Source organism: Colobus angolensis, unplaced genomic scaffold, assembly GCF_000951035.1.
Source record: "Colobus angolensis palliatus isolate OR3802 unplaced genomic scaffold, Cang.pa_1.0 Scaffold239, whole genome shotgun sequence".
Lineage (NCBI taxonomy): Eukaryota > Metazoa > Chordata > Mammalia > Primates > Cercopithecidae > Colobus > Colobus angolensis.
Window position 1 is genome coordinate 1747682 of NW_012115588.1, and position 11986 is coordinate 1759667.

The following is an 11986-nucleotide window of genomic DNA, read 5'->3' on the forward strand; positions in this document are numbered from 1 at the left end:
AAAAAACTAGCCGGGCGAGGTGGCGGGCGCCTGTAGTCCCAGCTACTCGGGAGGCTGAGGCAGGAGAATGACGTGAACCCGAAAGGCAGAGCTTGCAGTGAGCTGAGATCTGGCCACTGCACTCCAGTTTGGGCGACAGAGAGAGACTCCGTCTCAAAAAAAAGACAAAAAACAAAAAAACAGCATTATTAGCATTAATAAACCATTATATGGTTTTAGCATGGCTGATGAACAGAGGAAGGCAATTTACCTAGAACGAGAGCTCTTGGCTCCAATTTGAGAGCTATATATTTAAATGCAGTACTAAGGGTTTCATTTAATATGAGGAAAAAACTTTATCTTCATTTTATAGCTGAAGAAACTAAAATTCAGAGAGGTTAAATAATTTGTTCAAAGCCACCTGGCAAGTAAGTGGCTAGTTTTGAAATTAAGACAATCTGTCCCCAAGGTTTAACCACTATAATATGATGTCGCGACACACGATAAACATACATGTGCCCTCTCAGAGGCAAGCATGACTGTGTGATTACAAGGACACTGGAGGAAAAAGAGATGAAATTCACCTGAGGAAAGCCAGGGAAGAGGGGAATGCTTAGAGCAAGGATGGTATTCTGGAGAGAATAAGAACAGCACCTACAAAGGTTAAAAGGCATGAGGCTGGGTGCGGTGGCTCATGCCTGTAATCCCAGCACTTTGGGAGGCTAAGGCAGGCAGATCACTTGAGGTCAGGAGTTCGAGATCAGCCTAGCCAACATAGTGAAACCCTGTCTCTACCAAAAAACACAAAAAATTAGCTGGGCATGGTGGCATGTGCCTATAGTCCCAGCTACTTGGGAAGCTGAGGCATGAGAATCACTTGAACCTGGGAGGCAGAGGTTGCAGTGAGCCGAGATCATGCCACTGCACTCCAGCCTGGGCAACTGGGCAAGACCCTGTTTCAAAAGAAAAATAGCGCATAAAGGAAGGTTCCCTTGGACAGATAGTGGAGAACAGCCCATCCAGTCTCCAGTCTTGGGCTGTCCAGTATGGCAGCCACCAGCTACTAACACTTAAAATGTAGTTAGTCCAAGTGAGAAACTGACTTTTTTTTTTGAGATAGGGTGTCACTGTGTCATTCAGGCTGGAATGCAGTGGCACTATCACAGCTCATTGCAGCCTCAACCTCCTGGGTCTAAGTAATTCTCCCACCTCAGCCTTCTGAAGCTTGGACTACAAGTATGCGCAACTTCACCTGGCTAATTTTTTATTTTTTTATAGAGACAGAGTGATTCACTATGTTGCCCAGATTGGTCTCAATGACTTTTTAATTTTATTTAATTTTAATGTAAACAGTCACACGTGGTTAGTGGCTACCACACTGGACAGCACAGTTCTGGAGGTTCAAGTCTGGAGAAAGGGAAACGGTTAGAAGACCAGGAAAGAGGAATATATCCAAGATGAAAAACAGAGAGAACATAGTGAAGGATGATGCCAGAATGGGGGACGGGGGCAGGGATTCAAAGTTTCTAATTTCGGAGGCATGGTAGGTGATAACGCCACAAAGAGAAAAATAGAATTAAGAACAAACTGGTTTGGGACGAAAAATAACTGGTTTGGATCTGATAAATACGATGTTCCTGAAGCATGTCCACACATAAATGGCACTCCAGCCACATCAAGCTCCCAAGTCTGGCAGATTCTGACCTCTTCACCTTTGCATATATTGCTCCCTCTGCTTCTCTTGGGTACCTGACAAATCACTCCCTCTAAAACTCATCACCAAACTGGAGTTTCCCCCAATCTCCTCCATTCTTCATGGCAGAATAAGGTCCCAATAGCTCTTTAAGACTCATCAACCTGCTGCTTAGAAGTCTCTTTACCTTGCTGGACTGTGAGGTCCTCAGAGACAAGAACTCAATCCTAACCGTCTATGGATCCCCAGCACAGTGCCTGATGTGAACTGCGTGGACAAGAGACCAAGAAGGTAAACTGAATGAATGAATGAATGAATGAATGAATGAACGAACAAATTAACTGATTCAGCCAGCCAGCATCCAGGTGAACTGTCCCTCCAGGTAGTGATCTAACGGATGGCTGGAAATAAGCGCAGAGCTCACTCAGGTGCCTGCATGTCTACCAGTGAAAGCTGTCATACCTGGAGATAGCATCATGGGGGAAAAAAAAAGGCTGTCAGGTGCTGGGACAAGTACAGTTTACACAGCCTCACATCATGACTTTTCATCATCATAACAACTTCCACCATCCCAAATGGAAACTCTTCAACGTCAGAAGTTCACTGGGTACACCTGAGATTCAACTTACTATCTTAGAGTTCAATGTTAAATATGAAAGACTTGGCCGGGCGCGGTGGCTCAAGCCTGTAATCCCAGCACTTTGGGAGGCTGAGACGGGCGGATCACGAGGTCAGGAGATTGAGACCATCCTGGTTAACACAGTGAAACCCCGTCTCTACTAAAAATACAAAAACTAGCCGGGCGAGGTGGCGGGCGCCTGTAGTCCCAGCTACTCGGGAGGCTGAGGCGGGAGAATGGCGTAAACCCGGGAGGCGGAGCTTGCAGTGAGCTGAGATCCGGCCACTGCACTCCAGTCCGGGAGACAGAGCGAGACTCCGTCTCAAAAAAAAAAAAAAAAAAAAATATGAAAGACTTATCCTCCAAAAGTGGTCTTGCTGCTTTCCTTCATGGCTTTATGGTCTTTTTTTTTTTTTTTTTTTTTGAGACGGAGTTTCGTCACCCAGGCTTACGGTCTTGCTTTCTAACATTCTTCATGCACAGTGATGGTAGGATCCGACTAAGTGAACCTGAGGTGACCGTCCCTACAGATGGGAAACTAGTAACAAATGTTTCTGTCTTCCAAATCAATAGATACTGGTGATCAGTCTACTATGCCCTGTGCTATTTTTTCTTTATGTGTCAGTTCATAGCAGAGAGAAATCACTTCATTATCCCCAAAACTGTCATGCGCTTCATTTACTTTGTTAAACTAGCACTACCAATCTGTTAGGAATTTAAGACTCAAAGAGAGAATTCCAAATTGGGAAGTTTAACACTTTGTCCTGTTAATTACATCAACATTTTGTCAAGTAACCATTTTCCAGCAAAATCATTCTTCCTTGTTCTCCTTCAAGGACTCCACTGTAGAACAAATCCTGATGGGAAACACGACTGAGTATGAAATTCATAGCACCCCTCGCATTAACAGAAAGATAATCTAAATGACCACTGACACACATTTCAAATTAATTCTAACTTCCTATTAGATTCTTTAAGTTTCTCAAAATAAAGTATGTGTCATGAGCTCGCATCAAGGTTTATGTCTTATGTTATGTCTTATGATTCATATATGACAGAGTCTAACGAGAAAAAATTTAGGCCAGAGTCCCAGGGCTGGAGGAGACGTCACGTAGGCACAACCTGTTACTTGGTGTCAAGGCAGAACTGTGACATGCAAATGCATTTAGACCAGCCTAGTGAAATGTGACTATAGTGCCTTCAAAAGTAATCACTATGGAAAGGCAAACACTGCCATTCATTCATTCATTCATTCGTTCATTCAAATCAATAGCCCTTGTCTAATTACGATCTCACCATACTGACACATACACATGCTCCTCTTTACCAAACTCTAAGGGCCTGGGATACTGGGGGACATTTCTTCATAGTCTTAGAGAAGGTTCTGAGGCCACCACTAGAATCTGGTCTGGAGAGCTGCCCCGAGCAGAGGTGGACATGAAAAAGGCCCAAACACCAACACCACAAACTCTGAGATTTCTAAGCCAACAGCAGCCCCAGGGGCTGCCGTTTAACCCCTTCTCAGTTTGGAGCAATGCCAGCATTGCAACAGTCTGGTATCCCTTTCTCATCTTTAAATCTCACAAGCACAGCAGCATTTATACTAATGTGGGCAGAAGCTAGGGGCCAGGGACGGAAGGACATCAAATGTTACTTATAGACTGCAGAAGATAAGAAGCTCAATTATATACTAAGAAAAGGAAGCCAGTTGGAATATTCTATACTTAATATATACTGAAAATATAATAGTAAGTATAAAATGCTAATGGGGAACAAAGGTAACCATATTATGGGAGACGCGAACTAAGTCACTGCGGCTCATGAGCCTGCAGCCTCCCTTCTTCTCCAGGCCCCAGGATCATGTCGCCTGGCTCACCAAAGGAAAGCAGCACCTCTTCAAGGAGACTGACAGAAAGTACCCACTAGAACACCAGGAGGGAAGACAGTTCTGACACACTGCATAAAAATACTACTTATGTATCCCACTTCATTCTTCAGTTTTATACATTAAAATAGTTGTGAAGTTATTAAATTCAACTTCAAATACGATTAACATATTTATGAAAGTGCCTGTTTCCCTGAAGTGCTTTTGTTTCAGAAATTCTTCAAGGCATATATTCTAAATACTTTAGAAAATACAAGTAAGGGCCGGGTGCGGTGGCTCACGCCTATAATCCTAGCACTTTGGGAGGCCGAGGCAGGCAGATCACGAGGTCAAGAGATCGAGACCATCCTGGCTAACACGGTGAAACCCTGTCTCTACTAAAAATACAAAAAAATTAGCCCAGCATGGTGGCGGGCGCCTGTAGTCCCAGCTTCTTGGGAGGCTGAGGCAGAAGAATGGTGTGAACCCAGGAGGTGGAGCTTGCAGTGAGCCGAGATCGCGCCACTGTACTCCAGCTTGGGCGACAGAGCAAGACTCCATCTCAAAAAAAAAGAAAAGAAAATACGAGTAAGTGCTATCCTGTGAACTTCCCCAAGGCATTTTAAGGTGACTTTGGACAGACAGTGATGGTCACACCGAGGTCTAGGAACAGTCACCCACTGTTCTCAGCATACCTGTTTACAACTAACTCCCACACCTGAATTTCAGAGGATTCAAATTCAATTTTTAGCAGAGACCATATTTAATTATTCTGGAAAGTTGTGAGTAAACTCCATTTTTATAAATTAAATCATCTTCTCCTTTATTTATATTATGTTGTATTATTTTAAAGTCTTTCATATTTCAAAACCTGTTCAGTTCAGCTCAAGACACAGCTGTCAGTATTCCCTTATAGGGGCTGAAAGGCAGAAATGCTACATGTTTGGGGTTTCCCTTTCACACCCTGAAGAATCCTCTTTCAAAGAAGAATTGAGTGCTTGTCTGTTTCTTTTATTAGTTGTGATTGTATTAAGTTTGGCATTCTCACCTGACAAGCAATCCCACCGTAAGGCCCGTAAGGCCCGTAAGGCCCGCTTCTATCAGTAACAATTGACTGTCTCTCCCCTGAGCTAGGAGAGAGGCAAGCAAAACTTTATAATATAGAGAATTGTTGATTTTTAAGAAAAAGTATCAGAGGCAGAAATGTCAATGCTCTTTGTACTTGCGGTAATTCATTATACATCTATGCCAAATGGTACTTACAGTGAAAAAGTTATTGAATAAAAGCTGAGTGTCTGAAAGTGAAACAAATATAAACGGACTCATCAGAAGAAAAAAAAAAAACACTCTTAGCTAAGCGATATTAATCTTAAGATAATAATGTGAAGAAAGCAGATTACTGTAATGGAAAGAGTAATGACCCTGGTCATGAGACCAGGCTTTCAGACTCACTCGGCTACCGACAAGACGAGTGACCTTGGACAAGTCGTCCCCTCTGGATCTCAATTCCTTTGGTAAAGTGCGGAGCCTGGAATATTAACTCCAAGAGCCATTACAGCTCGAAACATTGCATTCTCACCTTCTGCATTATGCCACCAAATGAGTAACAGAATTGTGTGGGTGGGCAAACGGGTCTCAAAGGACTAACACTATTTAAAAAGAAAAAAGGAAGGTGCATTTTTACTTATTGGCATAAATCTCATACCTGTAAAACATGCTTCGGTTTGAAGTTATGAAACCTCTTTGCTGTTTTCATAAATACAGCATTTAAAGTTCATCTAGAATTCAGCAGGATGTTTTACTGACAAGAAGGAAGGGATCTGAAGAAAGAGATACTCAGAGCTACAAGAGCAAAGACAAAACTGATGGGCCCGATTAAGGTGGAACAGACATACTATATATCTTGGGGGTTTCTAGAAACCTTTCCTATGCAATCTTAAAAGTATTCCAAACACACACTTCACAGCAGGTAACATCCTAACAAGAAAGCATGCTTCTCTGTGAGGCACAGGCTGCACCAGCATAATATTTTCTGGAAAACGGAGAGAGGACGCTGCCTTTTTAACAGCAATCAGTAATCCAGTAAGTATAATTCACTGATGATGGATCACTTAAGTCTCAGGATTTTTAAAATCTAATTAGAATTACAGCACCACAGCAATAAAGGGGAGCCACTGTTTTTTTAAAATTCCAGAATATGACTTCTAAGAAACAATTAAATATGAATATAAGGCTGCTCAGTTATTAAAACAATAAAACTTTTAACATTTTGTTACCCGACAAAAATATAAACAGTGTCTAGTGACAGCCCTCAGAGGGGGATGAGGGCACAGGGTCCAGCTGGGATGAGAAATGAGAAGAACTGAGGGGGAGGATGGGGAGAGGGCCGGGAGGGGGCCTGGAGCAGTGGCAGATGATTCAGAGAGTCTGCAGGAGACTAGTCATGAAACAGCAATTACGGAAAAGATAATTTGCTTTTTCTCTCTCAAGTCCCACTTATGTGTTTGTAGATTAGATTTGGCTGTAAAGAAAGAAAATGGCAGCATGTAATAAACATTAACGCCTTAAAGTAGGGGGGAAAGCCCTCTATTAACAGCTAACTCAAGTAACTCATTTAGCTACTCGGTAAGAAAAAAAATACAGCTAAAGTATGTCAGCTACTCTAAAACACGCCAAAGCAAAGGTGCAAAGTTATTGCATCTATTTTGAAAGGAAACATGCACATATGTTCTAAAACCAGAGTCAAAAATTATAAAACACAATCCTTCATTTGTTTAAGCCGAAATCTATTCTCCAAGAAAATCAAACACTCTGACATCTTCTCCAAGCACCCTGGATAAAGCATTCTGCATTGCTCAGTTAATAATGAACTAACTGAACATCTCCTTCAAAGAGCTCTAAAACTAGGTGCGCTTGCACAGAAGGTGAGAGTTCTGTTAAATCAGTCACTCAGTGAGAAAGAAAACAATTCCATGAAAATTCTGCTTTCAAAGAGGTCTACCTTAAAGGACATGCAAGCCTTCCACGGCACACTCACGTTTTTCTGTCAGATGCCAGCTAACTCTGCAGCTCAGCTTCCGTACCTGCCTGTTTCCAACCCTGCCGGCATGTCTGACCTCTGTCTCTCAGCTGAATTCTCCCAGCACATTTCATCATTTCCTGTTGGCTGCTGAGATAAGGTCATTCCCCTACACTGCTGCATTCGCTGTACAGTCCCAGGTTCCCAGACTGCACGCTCCTGCCTGCTGTGGCCATCACAGAAGGCAGGAGCCTTCTTTTCAGAAAGTGGCCAAAGAGAAATTTCAGTATTTCCATGGAAAATCAGGGAGAAGAGGTCTGAGAACAAAATTCATACTACCCCTTCCCCCACACACAAAAAATCAACTTATATACAAACTAACTTACGCCATACATGAGCGTCTTCTATTATCTTCTTGTACTTGAGATCCTCCTGCTTACAAGAGAAAAAAGACGGCATGCTCTGCATCTGAAGGGCATCACAGCTGTCACTGGGACATGGACTTGCTTGCACAGGATAATCTTACATTGTCCCAACATGTGGAACTCAACTTTCTTCTGTGACTACAGACAACAAGGCAATGCCTGTCAGCAGATGAACAGGAAGCCTCATGCAGGAGACGGGACCGGGGACTCGGAGTCCCCTGGAGACAGGCAGGGGACCCCATCATGTCTCAGCAGCACGACTGACTCCTAAGAACTAGGACACTCAAATACGCAAGTGTGATTACACGGAAATAAAAACAAAAACACCTTGCTTCTTCAATTTTTACAAAGAATTTAAAGTGAAGAAAAAAACAATAAAACTTTAGGTGAAGAGAAAAAAATTTTAAAATGCTTGTGCCTACAAAAATACATACTGTATGACTCCCTTTGGATCCAGCACAAGAAGAGGCATAACTAATCTACATCCTTTGAAGGTAGAACAGGGAAGAGAGAGGAGGCAGGTGGGAAGGGGCGTCAGGAGAGTTTTGGAGCCGTGCTGTGGCTCTTAAACTGGCTATGGGTGTGCTGCACTTGTGAAAATTCACTGATATGCACACTTGAGATCTGTGCACTTTAGGTATATATATTATTCAATAAAACTTTTTGAATCTCATATAATACAAAAAAATACAGACACTACAGGAAAGAGTAGATATGGAAACTAATCTGCAAAAACAGACAGGAAACAAATATTTCAAGGGATCAATTTCCCCTAGGTGCCCTCCTAGAAGATACACATGCCCACTCCCCCATTCCCCTTGGCAAGCCAGGATTTAAGTGGTAAAGGCCGGGGCAGGCCCAGTTCAGGGTGGTTTCCTCCTTTCAACATGGCCCAAGGGGGTGTATGTAGGGATGGGAAAATACATAATTGGCAAAAGAACATACTGCAAGGGGAAACTGTGCTAAGTGGCTATACACTATTTACCAGTGTTCTTGCTACTCACATTCATTCAAAAATGTTCAGTTGGCCGGGCGTGGTGGCTCAAGCCTGTAATCCCAGCACTTTGGGAGGCTGAGGCTCGTGGATCACGAGGTCAGAAGATCGAGATCATCCTGGCTAACATGGTGAAACCCCGCCTCTACTAAAAATACAAAATAAAAAAAAAAAATGCCAGGCATAGTGGTGGCACCTGTAGTCTCAGCTACTCGGGAGGCTGAGGCAGGAGAACGACGTGAATCCGAGAGGCAGAGCTTGCAGAGCAGAGATTGTACCACGGCACTCCAGCCTGGGCAACAGAGCAAGACTCCGTCTCAAAAACAAAAACAAACAAAAATGTTCAGTTAAAAACAGCCATTTAGTCTTACCTTATAACACAAAACAAAGTAGGTTAAAAATCTCTTGAAAATCTTGTGTTTAGAAATTCCTTAGGCTGGGCCAGTGGCTCACACTTGTAGTCCCAGCACTTTGGGAGGCTGAGGCGAATGGATTGCTTGAAGCCAGGAGTTTGAGACCAGCCTGGCCAGTATGGTGAAACCTCGTCTTTACTAAAAAAATACAAAAATTGGCCAGGCGTGGTGGTGCATGCCTGTAATCCCAGCTACTCAGGAGGCTGAGGCACGAGAATCGCTTGACCCCAGCGGGCAGAGGTTGCAATGAGCTGAGATCACGCCACTGCACTCTAGCCTGGGTGACAGAGCGAGATCCTGTCTCAAAAAAGAAAAGAAAGAAATTCCTTAATGGAAAAGTACCAATAAAAGCAAAGACCATATAACACGAGACTCTATTACTTGACATATGATAATAATTTACACTACTTGAGAAATTATTTACCACCCTCCCCACACAGCCCCTCATCAAAAAAGCAGAGAAGTCAACACATACTTCACTATATCCTGTAGTTGGTTTAGTTAAATCCATTCCACCATCACAGAAGATGAATACCAGCGTGCCACGCCCACCACAGCTGGCAAGCGCTCACTCCACTAAGACAGAAGCAGCACCTGAGTTCTGGGGGAGGGAGTTTGAGACCAGCCTGGTCAACACGGTGAAACCCCGTCTCTACAAAAAAATACAAAAATTGTCTACCTGTCCCCTCCCCCAAGCCAGGGTACCAGAAAACTTTTTTTTTTGTCACAGACCCCCTTAGGGCTGCTGGTTATGGAAGGGCTTTTTGTTTAAGAGACTCACTCTCTTTTTTTAAATCCAACAAACACAGGCTGCTCAACAAACATTTACACAGCGTGCTATTTCTGGCTAATCATGAAAATAGCTCTCTGGGGGCAAGCATTGTTAGCTCCATTTCCCAGATGAAAGGTTATGCAATTTGCTAAGTGTCCCACAGCTGGTGCAAGGAGAGCCAGCCTGTGAGCCCAGGCAGCCAGCCTCCAGAGTCCCAGCTACACTGCCCTTCCATCTTGACTTCCCTCAAGGATCAGAACTGGGCCTTGGATATAGTTTCTGCTTAATAAAAAGCCAAACTTGGAAAAGGAGAAGAGGGCCCAAGGCAGAACTGGGGTTGGGAGATGGAGGGTGAGGTCTGGGGTAGGGGTTGAGGGCCACATCCAGCACAGGGCAAGGGAAGGCCAGCCCAGCACCAGCAGCAGCCATTCACAGTCCAGGCCACAGGGCCACCCTCACATGCCCTCAGGCAAAGTGCAGCCTGGATGCCTGAGGTGGGTGGAGGCATTGTGAGTCCTGCCCCAAGTACCCAGTTACCAGAGCAACGGGGGGAGGTGAGGGGGATGGCAAAGAAAAGGAAAACTGACTTTGAACTGAATAGCAGTGGGACTAGAAAGTCATTAGACCAGATCTCCAGTGTGGTTAGACACCCTCTCCCTGCCCAAGTCAGCCACACCTCACTAGAGGACTCCAGGCAGGAAAAACGGACTACGGCAGAAGACAAGACTGACTCAGGCAGCTCTCCTGTCCGGGGCAGTGGTACAGCTGCCCGACCACCCTCTAGGTGATGCCGGGACAGAAACTCCGCTCAGAAAAGCTCACCCGCTGGCCTCTGGCATGCAGAGCCTAAGCTGGAATTTCAGTTCTGATCTGGCTTCTGTCATCCAAGACTGGAAACCATTGGACATTCATTCAACAAACATCAATGCCAGGCACAGTGCTTAGGGTCCCACAGTCAAAGCAGCCAAGGTCCCTGCCCCGGCCCACAAAGTACAGGCTGAGTAGAAGTGCAAATAAATAAAATGAGGGACATCTCGTGCTGGTTCTCCAAGTGTGCAACCAGCCTACTCAAATCGTGTGGATGAAGGCGGAAGAAAATTCAGAGAGAGAGAGTCCACCAAGTTAATTAAAGACCAGCAGGGCCATCCATCAGCTCACGCTCCCTGCAGAGGCAGCCCACACCACGCAGGGCAGCACTTCCCAGGGAGATTCTTTCACCCAGAGCCCACTGCAGCTCCAGCAGAGCGATTCACCAGCCCGGCAGGACTCAGAGACAGGACAGGATGCAGCAAGGCTGCTGCTTCTATCTGAGGCCTTTTGTTGTAGGATGGTCGCATGGTAAAAATGACTGCGTTTACCACGTTTACCACGCTCTTTTGAAACACTGTAAGACAGGTACTCCTAGCCCTGTTTTACAGGGAGGGAAACCACCGCAGAGCATAAGCAATCTGCCCAAGGTCACCCAGCTAATAAGCGCAGAACGGGATTCACACTCAGGCCCACTTGATACAAAGCCCTCCTCTCTCTACCACACCCGTGCCTCCCATGGAACGGGACTTGCTACGAAAACCAGGATATTTGGCAGAAGGTCGTGTCATTTGGAAACAATAAAATTTCTACAATGTCATATTTTGTTTTCACCACTCCTCTACCGGTCTGTCATCGCTCTATATTGCCTTAAAAAAAAAAAAAACACTTTATTGAGATATAATTCACATGTCACACAGGTCACCCAATTAAAGGGCACAATTCAATGTGATTTACTATATTCACAGGTGCGTGCAACTATCACCACCGTCAAGGCCAGGACAATTTCATTACCTCAGAGAGAAACCCTGTACCCTTTAGCTATCATCCCTCTATTCCCAGCCCTTTCCCCAGCCCGTGGCAGTCATTGTGTTTTACAAGGTGATTCTTGGCTGGGTGGGGTGGCTCACGCCTATAATCCCAGCACTTCGTGGGGCCAAGGTGAGCAGATCACTTGAGGTCAGGAGTTGGAGACCAGCCTGGCCACATAGTGACACCCTGTCTCTACTAAAAATACAAACATTAGCTGGGCATGGTGGTGCACGCCTGTAATCTCAGCTACTCGAGAGGCTGAGGCAGGAGAATTGCTTGAACCCAGGAGGTGGAGGTTGCAGTGAGCCAAGATCGTGGCATTACACTCCAGCCTGGGTCAAACACGGTGGCTCACACCTTTAATCCCAG

At 44.7% G+C, this 11986-nt stretch overlaps 1 protein-coding gene across 3 annotated transcripts in view; it reads right to left on the bottom strand.

The window, feature by feature from the left end:
- Positions 1 to 11986, bottom strand: part of PACSIN2 (protein kinase C and casein kinase substrate in neurons 2) — a 146287-nt gene that overhangs the window by 83199 nt on the left and 51102 nt on the right. The window contains exon 1 of one of the 3 annotated variants that reach the window (XM_011945139.1): positions 7193 to 7275. The exons of the other annotated variants lie outside the window; for them this stretch is intronic. The gene's annotated coding sequence lies outside the window, so the exon portion shown is untranslated. Of the gene's footprint in view, positions 1 to 7192; positions 7276 to 11986 lie in introns of those variants that run through there. 3 annotated transcript variants of the gene reach the window in all.